This window comes from Hyaena hyaena, unplaced genomic scaffold, assembly GCF_003009895.1.
Source record: "Hyaena hyaena isolate Hyena2069 unplaced genomic scaffold, ASM300989v1 scaffold_56, whole genome shotgun sequence".
Classification (NCBI taxonomy): domain Eukaryota; kingdom Metazoa; phylum Chordata; class Mammalia; order Carnivora; family Hyaenidae; genus Hyaena; species Hyaena hyaena.
The window spans coordinates 103,818-118,978 of NW_024080688.1; the positions used below are offsets into that span (position 1 = coordinate 103,818).

Below are 15,161 nucleotides of genomic sequence, written 5' to 3' on the forward strand. Positions count from 1 at the left end.
ACAACCAGCATCAATCTCTAGACAGACTAGGAAGCCTTTCAGATGATTTTGGCTCCAGCTACTTTCTGACTGCAACCATAAGAGACATCAGGAGAGAACCTCCTATCTGAGCCCCCCAGAACTGTAAGATAGTAATTTAAGAAAGTGGTTTTTAAGCTCTTGAGTTTGGATGTGACTAGTAATGCAGTGATAACCAGGAAACATACATTTCTTGGCTCCTTTCTAAAACCTACTAGGACAGTAAATGAATAAAAAGATGTAACCTAAGAACAAAGAAACTGCAAGAAAAGGCACAGAGTATCAAAATAATAGTCAAATCACTTTTGGAAGTCATGCATGGATAGTGGCAGCTGACTAAGCAGAGAAAACAAATACCAAAATGCCTGCAGGCAGGGACCCCAGTGAGACAGAGCTGGCCCTCTGGAGAGGCTTGGGAATGTGAAGGCACAGGTGTCTGGGAAGGCTAGAGTGGGACTAACCAGAGCATCAGCTGAGAGTCTCTGTAAGCAGTCAGGAGACCCTTAAATCCCCTAATCCCACTCTATAGAGACAAATGACCCACCCCTCTTCCCCACCCTTCAGGAGACAGTAAATTTATGCTCTGGGCTTGTAAAGAACTCCCAAACCTTGGGGTGACTGGGTGGCTCAGTCGGGTAAGCGTCCAACTTCGGCTCAGGTCATGATCTCACCGTTCCTGGGTTCGAACCCCGCATCAGGCTCTGTGCTGATAGCTAGCTCAGAGCCTGGAGCCTGTCTTCGGATTTTGTGACTCCCTCTGTCTCTGACCCTCCCCTGCTCACGCTGTCTCTCTCTCTCTCTCTCTCTCAAAAATAAATAAAACATTAAAAAAAAAACAACTCCCAAACCTCAAGATTGACAGTTCCTAATCAGGCGAACTTAAAAAACACCCTTCCAAGCAATCCACATTCTAAAATGGAGGACCAAGGGCAGGTGCATATTCCTAAGATAATCTAATTTTCCATTATGCTCCAAGATATTTGAGCCAAATACAACTTTGAAATTGACACCTCTTCAAGCCTCAGATAGAAACTAAAGGGGCTAAATCTCCCAGTGAAAGCTGTTTTGGAGAGGCTCAGGAACTCACTCATAGTGTCCCTGTTTTTCAGTCCCCTCCAGTCCACCACAGGGTCACTCTTCTCTTTCTGGGAAAAAACAAGGGCCCTGTATACAGAATCTGAGACCTCTCCAAGCAGTCTTCTACTGTGACAGAGTTTGGCTTTGACAGATCATGGTGGTGGGGTGAAGAGGGTTTTCTTCTCAAAGTCCTCAAGGACAGAAGAAATAAGCAGAAATAACTTATGAATAAGTGTTCCACCACTTGCTGACTGTGTGACTTTGGAGAAGTCATGCTCCCCTTTAAGGCTTCAGCCTCCTCAGCTATAAAAACAAGATAATACCATCCACTTTACAAAGTATTGTGAAGATTAACAGAATAACGTGTGAGTATAAGGAACATGCAATCTGGTCTTCATTGATTACATCTGTTTAGATTCCACGTTCTTAAAGAGACTTAAGAATTATATGTGGTTTAAAAGTTTATTTTATAAACATGTCATAATTATATAAATGACATAACAAGTTTCATAAATTAGTACACATAGTAATAAAGAGTAAGCTATTACAGAAAAGTTGGTGCAAAGATGTACATAAATACTTATGAAGGTGATTTTAATCGTTCTCAGTCTAAAATAAAAAGGAAAACTATCATTTATGCTACCACAATAACAGTATCTTTACAAGTTAAAAAAAATCTTTGCTTAATAGTAACTTGAAAAATTAAGCACATCTACAATTACTGTTTAACCAAAATTTAGTTTTCATTGACATTTATCATTTAAATACAAATTTTAAATAACCCTGGAAGGCAAAAAAATGTTTTCTCTGGGCTATGTATAAAATGAAACTGCATATATAGTTCCTGCTCTCAAGAAGCTCATGGACAAGTTACACAATGACTGACTAAAGAACATACAAGTTAGTTAAGTGGTATGAAAAAACGACCTGTGCAGAGGAACAGAGAGGGCAGAGGAAGGAACACCTGGGTCTCATCCACAGGACACTGTGTAAGGAGCTAACAGCCCCAGGCTTACATCTCAGCTCACGGAAGTCACCACTTTGTTTTCACTGAGTTCATCTTAAGAGCAAGAAGATAATAGGCAAGCCTGGTAGCTCAGTTGGTTAAGCATCTCACTTTGGCTCAGGTCATGATCTCATGGTTCGTGAGTTCCAGCCCTGTGTTGGGCTCTGTGCTGACAGCCCAGAGCCTGGAGCCTGCTTCAGACTCTGCGTCTCCCTGTCTCTCTGCCCCTCCCCCATTCATGCTCTGGTTCTGTCTCTCAAAAATAAGGAAGCATTAAAAAAGATAGTGGGGGGGGAGGGGATGGGGGTGATAGGCATGGAGGAGGGCACTTGTGGGGATGAGCACTGGGTGTTATATGGAAACCAACTTGACAATAAACTATTTAAAAAAAGAACTTTAAACAAAAAGCTAGATGATAATATGAATATTGTTCACTATATACTGTTGGGGAAAGCGCTGATTTAGTAAATGCCCACTTCATACAAATTCTTTACTAGGTACTGTGTTAAGGGCAGAGATACAGGGATCAGGCCCGTTTTGATACAGGGCTTACAGTCTGGGTAGGTGCCAAGATGCTACACACACAACAGCTGGGCACTGCCAGACCATCACTCCTGTCAAGACCCCTTCAGTTGTGATCAATCAGTTCAAAAATACAACTGCATTTCAAAAGGTGAAACAAAAAGTTTCATCTTATTTTTGCCACACAGTTTCAGAATTAGATCAGTAGTTCAGGACTGTAGGTACAGAATTCTACGTGATGGGAAAAAAAAAGAATTCTATGTGTGGCTCAAAGTGCCGATGCCAGGCCCCCTCCCCAAGCTTACTGCTTCACAACCACCAAGGACTTAGAGTACACCCCCAGTTCTGAAGTACACCCCCCAGTCCAGATCCCTTGAAAGGCATATAAAACAATATAAAAGCACTGGTAATACAAATGTGGATACTTATTAATAATTAATAGTCAAAAAGTATATAGTATAATATAAAATAGTAAAAAGTAATAATAATACAACTTGAATATTTTTTGTGATTCAAGCCACTTAAAACACTCACTAAAAAGCGTTCTAGTGAAAACACAATGGAGAAAAAAAAAATGGCACTACGGCAGCACTGACCTCAGCCTGCAGAGGCCTGTTACCTGCAGATACTGTTTGTGATCTGTGTACATGTGCGTGTTTTAAGGGGAAGAAAGTGTGAGATTATGAACCCTTTCTATACTACTTTTAATGTTAAACATCTAGTCTTTAAGTGAACATATACTGAATGCTATTACCAACAGGTCACACTGATGCAGCATGGCTTTACAGCATAAACCAAAGGACTAGGTAAAGGTTAGAGGGCTAAGTAAGGGTAAAGGTTAGAGGACTAGGTAAGAGTCCTCTAACCTTTACCTAGTCCTTTGGGCCCCTTTACTGCACCTGTAACATCTGGCAGATTGCTTGCCTCACCTGGGCCTCAATTCCTACACCTCAGTAAAAGGAAATAACTGTTCATAGCACTGCTGAGTAGTAAGTGAAGAAAATAAGAAAATGATAGGCCATTATAGAAATATCAATTGATTGTTTAGTATTTACTTCAAAACTAGCACAACTGTAATGTGTTTGCAAAACAAACAAAAAAACCCAAAACTCACTGATGTGTGAACTTTTACACAGTATCTAAAAGCATCATTTAACATTAAAAAGACTAATTTTTATGAGTACACAATTATAAATGCAGTTCATATTTACAAGGATGTACCATCAAAATAGCATGTTTCCATAAGCACATCTCTTGACCTTTCTTGTTCTCACCTGCCTCTCCTGTAAAATCTTCCTGCCAGAGGAGGACTGGACCATATCCTTTCTGGAGGCCCCTTCCAGCTTCAGAATCTGTATGATTCACCAGGACATTACCAATTTAACTCTTTTCCGCACTTCTTTCGAAGTGAGAACATGGGAGAATAATAAATGAGTGCATGTAAAGCATTTTTTAACAGAAATACATTAGGGCTAAGTACTCAAAAGTTGGGGTCAGCCCGATCAAACTGCAAATGTTTAAGAAAAAAGGTTAATCGTTCCATCCCGCAATCAGTATCTATTCGAAACAAACAAGAAAAGTGCAAAAAAAAAAAAAAAATCAAACCAGAGTATCATCCTGCTACAAAGCATGATAATCAAGGAAAGTCTAGCCAAAAAACTTCAGGGCACCTAGGCTACCTTCTAAACAAGTCAAAAACCATAACTTAAAACGAAAGAAACATCTAAAGAAAACCCACAACCCGAAATTCCTGAGATCAAGAGAAGCACTTTTAAGTAATTTCGCAAAGCGTTGTTTTATATATACACTTATATATCGCTGTTTACTACTTCCAAATCGCGGGGAGAGGGGAAAAGACTTAAGATTTGGGTCGCATGTTCACTAAAAGACCATAAATAACAGGTTTTGGACGATTTTAATTCCTAATACTGCCAGAAACTGGAAACCTTTAGAACCTAAATAAAAACCATGAGTAACGAGTAAGGCACAAACAATCCAATACTCATCAATAAACCACCCACTTTTAACCTATAGGCTCTCTGCTGTGACTGCTTCTTCAATCAACAAACACAGAGGCTTCAGCTCGGCGGGAGGCCAGGATGTAGGAGGTCACAAGGAGAACACTGGCCCCACCTGGCCTCGCGGAGCTCTAGGTCCCCCAGGAGGGAGGGGGGGCTTGCACCCGAATAACGGTGTCCGGCGATCCTAGGTTTTAAGACGACCAACCGGCCCTTTGCCCTGGAAACAGAAGCGGCCGCGCCATTTAAATTTCGTCCGGCGGCTAAGCAGTACGAGTCCGGGGCGGAGGCCCAAGGCCGACCGCGCTGACCCCGGCGCCCGCCCGCCGCCGGGCCCGCGGGCCGCGGAGGGGCCGGATGGACCAGCGCCGGCCGCGGCGTTCCGGTGCGCGCGCGCGTCTCAGCCAATCGGGTGCTCGCCCGCCCCCCGCGGCCGCGGCGAGGCTGGCGCTGGGAAGAGGAAGAAGAACATTCGCCCTCCTCCTACCAGCGCGCGGGCGGCGGCGGCGGCGGCACCGGGGTCACGAACTCTGACCTTTCACTGACAAAAACAATAACAAACCCCCCCTTTCCCGCGACCCCGGCGGCGCCCCCGGGCCCGCCCCCGCCGCCCCCGCTCCCACCTCGGCGTCTCTTCTCTTGCCTGCTGCCCCGCGAGCCCGCGGCCCCGGGGCTCCCGCCATCCGCCAACGCCGGGAGCCCGGCCTCCCCGCAACCTGCCCTCCGCGTCGGGGGCTGCCCGCCGCAGACACGGGACCTGCTTTGAGGCCGCTTTGGCGCCAAATCCTGAGGTAAAATTGAAAAGGGGCCGGGGCGGGCTCAGGCCGGCGGCGGAGGGGGCGGGCCTGGCGCGCGGACATGGAGCCGCTGGGACGGCGGCTGAACCCGACCCTTTTACCTTTGCCACGGGGCGGCGGCGGCGGCGCCGGACGCTTTGCATAGTGGGCCGGGCCGCTCCCCTCCCCTCCCCGCCCGCGGCAGGCGAAGCGAGCGGGCTCCCCCTGACCGGCCCGGCCGGCGCGGGGGTGGGGGCGGAGGGGGAATGGCCGCGGCCCCGCCTCACAGCTGGCCCTTCGCCAGCGCCGCCATTTTGTTCTCGATGGAGATGGCTCCGGCTGGGCTGGGCTCCCCTCCTCCTCCCTTTCATCCTCCTCCTCCTCCCTGCAGTCCCTCCTTCCTTAGTTCCCTGGCTTCTCGCCCCTCCGCTTCCCGCCCGCCGTTGGAGACCGCCGCGGCCCAACCGCCGTTTTTTCTGAAGGGAGGGTGGAGGAAAAGGAGGAAGGCGGGTGCGGGGCGCAACTTCATGAGCGATGGCTGACGGGGCCAATTGGTGCCCAGATAGGAGGGATGGGTCCTGCGGCTCCGCCCCCCGAGCTCTGCTGATTGGTTAGGACGGGAGGGGCGGTCCCCGCGGGGAGCGGGAGCCCTGGCGGGGCGGGAGCAGAGGCCGCGACGCGGCGTGAAGCTGGGGCGGTGGGGGCGGGGTCGGGGGCGGGGCGCGCGGGGGCGCGGCCTGGGTTAAGAGGCTGGGGCGTGCCGGGACGCGGCAAGGGGCCGGGCACCTTCTCTAGTCCTGGAAAGCGTCCAGAATGAGTACCGTAGAACAATAGTCATAAAGGTGATGAAGTGTCTTGAGTCCACGGCGCTGGCTCGCGGGAAAGGCTTTTCGGAGCCTGGACACCCTTCAGGGCTCCTGCCCGTGTTGGCATGGCTGCGGGTGAATCCCTTCTGAGGCTCGATTTCCTGAACTGTAAAATGGGGAGAATGGTGGTTCTTGCCAGGCCATACCTCCCTTCTCAAGATCATTTGAGGGGCTCTGCCCAGAAAATGGAGTCCAGGCTACTTTGTGAACCTCCAAGTAATGTAAAAATGGTGTTCCCATTAAAAGTGGGGTGTAGAGCCCTCAGGGAATGGAGGGCATAGAGGGCTTGACAGAACAGAGGTAAATCTGAGGTAATTCTCATTCATTGATTAAATACCTATTTGCCTAGTTTGGGGCACTGGAGGATAGATCCAGAGAACCAGCTAGACAAAGCCCCTGCCTTTCTAGAATTGGGGAGTGGGGTGCGTGGACATAAAGAGATGATTAAAGTGTGGTCAGTTTCATGAAAGAAATGAAATTAAACTGAGTGATGTATTAAAGGTCTGAGAAGACTAATTTAGATTAGATGTTCAGGGAAGGTTTGTATGAGGTGGTGATGTTTGAACGGAGGCAGCCAAGGGAGGAATAGTGTGGAGAGAGAGAACAAGTGTAAACGCCCAGGAGAGAAAGTGGTATGATTGAGAATAGGCCAGTTGTGGCTGGAGAGTGGTTCGAACTAGTTCATTGTCCTTTCCATTGCCCCACTCCACCTTCATGCTAAAGTCTGTGAACCATGACAAAGGTAATGGAGAATAAATCTTCGATTTAATCATAAAGAAGAGGGACGTCTGGGTGGCTCAGTCTGGGTTAAGCGTCCCGACTGTTGGTTTTGGCTGGGGTCATGATCTGGGGGTTTGTGGGTTCCAGCCCCACATTGGGCTCCCTGCTGACAGTACAGAGCCTGCTTCTGATTCTTTCTCACCCTCTCTCTCCGCCCCTCCCCCACTCGCTCACTCTGTCTCTCAAAAATAAATTAAAAAAAATATTTTAGGGGCGCCTGGGTGGCTTAGTCGGTTAAGCGTCCGACTTTCGCTTAGGTCATGATCTCGCGGTTCGTGGGTTCGAGCCCCGCGTCGGGATCTGTGCTGACTGCCAGCTCAGAGCCTGGAGCCTGTTTCAGAGTCTGTGACTCCCTCTCTCTCTGACCCTCCCCTACTCACGCTGTTTCTCTCTCTTTTTCTTAACTTTTTTAGCCTCAATGTTTTCATCTGAACAACAAGAGAGCCTTCTTTTTAGAATTGAGGATTAAATGAGTTAAAAGAAATCTTTATTTGTGTTAGATATACTAGAACCAAAGTTAAAAGCAGATTTTTATGAAGTATATGTCAAGCTTCTACTGGAAGATCTGGTTAATAGAACATTTTGTTTATATAATACAGATTTTTTAAATGTTACAGTAGTTTGAAAGCAACAGTAACATTTTTATCTAATTCTTTATTTTTGGATGTTTCTTTTCTATCCTGTTAAAGGATTTTTTTTGGCATCACTTGTTCAATTCAGCACTTTTGATTCCTTGAACTAATCACTCAGGGTGAGCAAAGAGCTGATAGTTTAATGAAAAAGCTATATATTATTTTATGTCATTAAATTATTTCCTCACTAGTTATATTTATGATGATCTTGAAATTTTGCTTGAACATGCCTTTATAGCAAAAAGAAAAACTGTGTTAATAACCTTACTTTATAAAGTTTGAGATTCATCTCCAAGGAGTCAAGTGACAGTGTAGCACCTGTCTCTGGAACCTTGAGTGGGTAGCGTCTTTACAGACTTATACATTCCTCACTTGTAATATGGGGGAGGGAAGAGCCAACACTGAAATTGGGGTCAGGAATAGGGGCATTTACTATCCAAATGACTTTTAGAATGAGGCAGATGGGCCAATGTGGAACAGCCCCCTTTCATACCACAGCACTGAACCACTGGCCTCAGATATCTAGCTGTCTGAGTGTGACATACTGAGGGATTTTATCTTTGAGTTCTTTTACCTATGTGTCAAATTCTTCTTTAGTCCCAAAGCACCTCACAAAGCAGATATTAATTGGTCATTCCCCTTTAATCAATACCACTTAGAGAAATCTGTGAAGGAATCCATCTTAAGGGTTTATCAAGCCCAGCTTCACACTTGATGCAAAACTCCACAGCCAGAGTTAGTTCATCCCTTTTTACTTCATTGCTCATTATGAGGAGCTTAAATAATGTTGACTTTTTCCCTCCATGTCTGAATACCATCTTTAACCCAACAGACACATTCATGCTGTCACTCACTGTAAAAAAATGTTCTTCCTTATTTGTTGGGAGTTTGACTTGCCTTCAACATAACATGCTTAAGGCCAAGATTCATTTTATAATTCCCTCCCATCCTGCCATTCCTTCTCCACTTCCCTTGTCATACTGCTGCCACCTGCTTCCCATGGTCTCTTCAGTGCCTTGAGTGCTAGAGATTTTTAAGCAGCAGGAGCTCTATTGCCAAAAGGCAGGACTGCCTGGGACCAACTCAGCTAGTATAGCTATGATGATGATGGGGAGTGTTTACAGAAGGTGAAAGCCCAGATCAAGGCACAGGCATAGGGCATTGTTAGGAGGACAGTATGAACAGATTCATGCCCCTGGCATCTGGGAGTCTTAGAGGAGAAGGATGGGAGGTGAGTTAAGATGTGAAAGGAATAGACTAGCTCAGACTAGCTATCCTTTCTGATTTCAACCACTAGACTCCAGGTAGTCTATAATGATGAAAGCCCACCTCAGAGATAAAGTGTGATTTTTAGGGACAATAAAAATTACTTCCTCCACTATAATAAGAAGCCTTAATATGAAACCTTAATATGTTTAAAACCTTTCTTAATTATCGACAGTAACCAAAGATTCTAATTCTTGGGAATGTTAATATTGTCGTAGAGAGAAATTTCATTCCAAGCATTAAAAAGAATATCATTCTCTCCTGTTTGGACTAGTAGTCAGAGGTATGACAGATATTGGGGCCTGGAAAATGGGGTGAATACTACTGAAAGTGAAGAGGAGAAATGAGAGTCTTGTGGGAACACTCTTGAACTTGAAGCCTTCATGGTTTTACTGGGAACCACCTTATTTATTTCTATCTTACCTGCCTGCCCACACATGCAACCTCAAGAAACGCCAATAACTGCCTGCCTCTAGGTGGCTGAGAAAGATACACAACAGAGATTGGATGGCTTTTGGGAAGTTACACAGTGCCAGCTGTCTTCATGGTACATTTGCCCCAGTAGTATTTATTGAACAGTGGATCTGATTATTATTTGCAAAACATGCCAGAAATGTCATTTGTACCATCTTCATTCTTTTTCTGTCCCCCGGCTCCATTGCTTCTGCCATATTGCATCTTTTTTACTAAGTTGGTTAAGTGAATGGCCTGTAATTATTTAAAAAATCACCTTTCACCGTGGTTAAAAGCACATATTGCAAAGTATGTCAGCCCTTGACTGAAAAGACTGGTAATTAGAATAAAGTTGTTGACTTATTTGATACAGTATGGTCTTTTAAAACTTTCAATTTATAATGTTTCTTTTCTGAGGAAGGAAAAGAGACAATTTTTTTATTATAATGGTTTGTTTATTTATTTTTACAAATAGTTTATTGTCAAATTAGTTTCCACATAACACCCAGTGCTCATCCCCACAAGTGCCCTCTTCCATGCCCATCCCCCTTCCCCCCCCTCCCCATCCATCAGTCCTCAGTTTTTGTCAGCATTCAGGAGTCTCTCATGGTTTGCCTCTCTCCCTTTCCCCCACCATTTCCCCCCTTCTCCCCCTTGTTCCTCAGTTAAGTTCCTCCTAATCCTCCTATACGTGCAAACATATATTAGGAAAAGAGACAATTTTTAAAAATAAGTATTATGTTACTAATTGGGTGGGGCTAGATCAGAAATTTCTGTGAGCAATAGTGAACATAAATTATATATTTTGGAATTAGTGTTTGTATAAATGAGTTATTAAATGGTCTAGCTTATTGATATAAGCAGTTTGTTCCCTTAGATAATAAACTAGTCTCCTGTCACTTTTTAAAATTCCTTTCTCTTGACTTCTGTTTTCTGGGAAACTATTTTGAAGGGCACTGTGGTATAGAGAGAATGTTGTAGTTTTAGAGGCAAACAGGCCTGAATTAGTATCCTAGGTCTATCTCTTACCAACTGAATGACTTGAAATAAGTTGATTAAAATTTTGAGTTTTTGTCAGTATTGGTGGAGCTTATACTTAGAAGGTATGTTAAGGATTAAATGATCCTAGTGTGATGTAAGGCACATAGTAGATGCTCAGGAAATCTATCCTGCTTTCCTTCCATCCATGTTTCACACTGATAAAAACAAAGAGAGTCTGTGTCACCCTTACCCTTGGGCCCTTGGTAAGGGAGGCAGTCACCCATAGGGTACATGAGTTTTTAGGGGAAGTCTCCATATAGAAAATTGTAGTGCTGCTCCCATAGAATAGGAACTCCATGTAGGTGAGTCACTTCTCTTCCTCACTACTCATTCACTCCTCACCTCACCTCACCTCACCTCCCCAGGCCCATCACACACATACTATTGCTGCCCCTTTCATACAGTTCAGACCTGTAAATGGAAGAAATAGGTTTCCTGTAGAGGGTGGGAAGTCATCTGACCCCAAAGCTAAATAATCTTTGAGTCTAAATAATGTCAGAATTTCTGATAAAGGAGGTATATTTGAACTTGAGGCATCCCTGTGAGCATTTTTTCTGTTGATGAACATTTATATTATACTCAATTTGCCACTTGATTTCCATTTCCTGATTTCAAGGCTTAATGTAGGATTTCAAGTCTTCAGATACGTATTTTTTAATTCTCAGGCAATCCAGAATCTTCGGTTTTTATTTTCCCATGAGTAAGAAAGGACTTCTGACAATCATAGCATAATAAAACTTAAACTGAGGACCTTGTACCAGTGTCAAGAAGTTCTAGGGGCACCTGGGTTGCACAGTTGGTTAAGCATCCAACTCTTGATTTCTGCTCAGGCCATGATCTCATCGTTCATGAATTTGAAGCCTACATCAGACATCAGACTCTGCGCCGACAGTGCAGAGCCTGCTTGGGATTCTCTCTCTTTCCCTCTCTCTGTTCCTCCCCCATGTGTGTGCTTGCTGTCTCTCAAAATAAATAAACTTTAAAAAAAAGAAAGTTCTGTACCCGGTAGTATTTTGAAATAGTTATTAGCTTGTTTTTAAATATTTGTGAGATTTATCCTAATTCAGGCATTTCATTTTGCCCAGTTGTATAATTTAACAGAATGAATTACAAATGCTACTTGAGCGTATTTTATCTGTGTGTGTGTGTGTGTGTGTGTGTGTGTGTGTATATATATATATGTTGATACACATTTTGTGTGGATTTTATGTCAAAATGAGAGACCTGTTCCTAGTTACAATACGTATTACATTATACGGTTTGAAATTTTGCTTTCAAATTTCTTTGAGAAAGTAAAAGTGTCACCATCTCCTTATAGCAATAGTAGCTACCATGTAGCATGTTTACTGTATGCCAGCCTCAGTGTTAGGCTCTTGACATACATGTTTAAGATCTAATCTCAATCTTCCCAATAACCTCATGCAGTATGGTATCGGAGAGATCAGCTTAGTGTCAGAGCTCAAAAACCTGATACATTTACTTAAATGGGAAAATACCAAGACTAGATATGAATGTTACATAATTATGGACCATGCACTACATAAATATGGATGGTGTAAATCATTTGATTGTAAAGGGCAAGGCAGCTCACTCATTTCTGTCAGTGAGGACAGTTTCCTTGTCCCAGGACTTGTTTATTGTTATTTGAGACGCTCTAAGCCTGCCACTATGGAGAGCATAGCTGGTCTATCCTGGTAACTGACTTGGAGATTCAGGTGTGCCCAGTCAGAGCCCAGCTTTCACTACTGTGGGGTCTGTAGCCCTGCTTGACTAAAGAAATCCTGGTTGCAAAATTTGGTCAGCTTTACACTTTTTGTGAGCCTTCAAGAGTTGATTCAAAGTCATCGTTGTACTCTCTGCTTTTTTATTGTTAAAAGTGATACTGATCTACTTGTATTTGAAAAGATTTATGTTGTAAAACTAACACCACATAAGGTAAAGCAATAATAATTTTACTTCCATCATTCTGGGGTCTGTATCAATTTTTATATATTGTGCCCTGTTGTCATTTGTGTGCTATTCAAGAAAAACTCACTAGTTCAAGTTTTAAGAAACTCTATCTTCATCCCTGGTCTTTGCTGCCACCACTTTCTAACTTACCTCCCACATACAGCCTCTCTTTTTCCATCATCTCTCCATACTGTTGTTCAAGAGGTTTTTTCGTGGCTTTCTGTTTTTTGAAAATCCAGATTTGATCACTTCATTTCTCTGACAAACCTCTGGTAGTTCTCGGTTGTCTCCAGTAATAGCCTTTCGCCTCCCATGATCTCTTCAGCAGTTTCCCACCAGATTGCCTGCTGTTCCTTGAATATGCCATTCTCCTTCATACCTGCCATCTCCTCTGAGCCATCCCTTCTGCTTAGAACTCTCTCCTCATCACTCCATTCTTTGCTTGCTAAATTTCCATTCTTGGTTCAAGACCCAGTTTAAGTAGCTCTTCTCCTTTGAAACTGTCATTGGTTCCCACAGGCAGAGGGAGATGCTTTTTCCTTTGGACACTGATTGTAGCATTTACATTGCAAAGCTATTACAGTTTCCTTCTTAAGTTCTTCAGTGGCAAGTACTTTGTCCTCCTCCTCCTCCTCTTTTTCTTCTTATTCTTTTTTTAAATTTTTTTATTTTTATTTCTAGGGAGAGAGAGAGACAGCGTGAGCAGGGGAGGGTCAGAGAGAGAGGGAGACACAGACTCCGAAACAGGCTCCAGGCTCTGAGCTGGCAGTCAGCACAGAGCCTGACGCGGGGCCCAATCCCACGAACCATGAGATCATGACCTAAGCGAAAGTCGGATGCTTAACCGACTAAGCCACACAGGTGCCCCTTTTTCTTCTTATTCTTATCATTAATCCTCACCAGTTAGTTAGTCCATTGCCTAGTTCATCAGAGTGGCTGCTTTAAAAGATTTGGTGGTCTTGAATTTAGTTTAAAACCACCATAGAAAAATGTACTGTAGCAGCTTTTTTTTTTTTTTTTTTTTTTTTTAAACTAGAAATACTTGGTCTTACAGCTCTTTTGGCAACTAAGCAGATTCTTTTTTCAGAAGCATTATTGTGCCTGTGGGCAGTCTTCAAGGGTTAAGGAGCTGAGTGGGTCAAGCTCCAGCCTTTGTAGACCTCAAGTTCCTATACAAAGAGGTACCAGAGTGGTTATTGCAATGCCTGGAGTATAGCAACCACTCAGTAAGTGTTAGTTACTGTATTATCATGCTCCACCAGCCAAGAAGGTTGTTGATGCTTTGTTTCATTTGTGGTATCAAAATGATAAATTGTTCTTTTTTCCCCCCCCAGATCAAACACAAATTTATATTGTGCTAGTGAGTATATTTTTCAGACTACATGTAGACACTGGAAAACTGTTTTTCTGGAGCTTCTCATTCTAGGGAGATAGAGGTACCCAGCACCCTTTCCAGAGCTCTCTACCCTTTCTTCTCACTGTAATCTTTCTGTCTCTAGAGATGCCCATGGCTGAGGTAGCAGTGAGAGAAGCTCTCAGGTGAGAGTCTTACCCCCGATACTATCTGGGGCGCACATGATTTAATGTTTTCCCTCACTTCTTGACATTGCCTAAGGATTTTGTTTTACTTCTTAATATTGTGATATCCTGCAGAAAGAAGCCTCTATCTTTCTTACCTACATGTGAGCATAGGATATGGTTTGTGACAACATGTTTTCAAAAATGATGAAATGGAAATTATTTTCCTGAAATAGCCTTTTCACTTACCTGTTCTTAGGGAATTTAAATCTTTATTACAAGCACTTGCTTTTCATAGTTTTTCTTTAATTTTCTCTCTCCCACTGTTTGTCTTTGCTTGTTTTTCCAGAAGGTGCACATTCCTCCTTGCTCATTTTTAAGTAGTTTGGAAAGCTGCTGTTTGATGATGCCTGACGTTGCTTTGGAGGAAGAAAACCGACAGTGATTTCAAGAATTATAACAATTCAGGGGCGCCTGGGTGGCTTAGTCGGTTAAGCGTCCGACTTTCACTTAGGTCATGATCTCGCGGTTCGCGGGTTCGAGCCCCGCGTCGGGCTCTGTGCTGACTGCCAGCTCAGAGCCTGGAGCCTGTTTCAGTCTGTGACTCCCTCTCTCTCTGACCCTCCCCTGCTCACGCTGCCTCTCTCTCTCTCCTAGAAATAAATAAAAATATTAAAAAAAAAAAAAAAAAAAAAAAGAATTATAACAATTCAAATGTGTAAGAAAGGTTGCTGCCCTGGTTTTGAGTGCTTGAGATGGTCTAGAAAGTTGGGGTGTGGGAGAAAAGAGAGCAAGGTGGGGGAGGTGCACTTGCCCTAACAGAGAACAAGACTTCTTGGAAAGCTGCAGTGATAAGATAATGGTAGTGGCATGGAGAAAGATAGAAGTAGAACAGTAGTGGAACAGAATAGAGAACTCAGAATTATAGCCACATGCATAGGGAAGCCTGAGATAATGGCAGAGGTGGCCTTGCAGATTAGTTGGGGAGAAAGACAGTGCTGGAAAATTGATTATCCATACAGGAAGAAAATTAATTGGATCCTTCTCAAACTCGAGAATCAATTTGCACGTAGATCAAGGACTTAAATGTGAGGAACAGAGACAAAACTCCTAAACATTTATAAGAAATGCATAAAGTTATATTTATGACCCTAGGGTAGAACAGGATTTTCACAAATAAAACATAAAAGTATAACCTGTAAAATAAATATTAATAAATACAGTTTTATTAAATTTAA

At 43.5% G+C, this 15,161-nt stretch overlaps 1 protein-coding gene across 3 annotated transcripts in view; it reads left to right on the top strand.

Annotated features, from left to right (window-relative positions):
- The first annotated feature begins 4,874 nt into the window (after positions 1-4,874).
- NR2C2 (nuclear receptor subfamily 2 group C member 2) overlaps positions 4,875-15,161 on the top strand; it is an 83,918-nt gene continuing 73,631 nt past the window's right edge. For all 3 annotated transcript variants that reach the window (XM_039231369.1, XM_039231371.1, XM_039231373.1), the window contains exon 1: positions 4,875-5,432. The gene's annotated coding sequence lies outside the window, so the exon portion shown is untranslated. The remainder of the gene's footprint in view (positions 5,433-15,161) is intronic.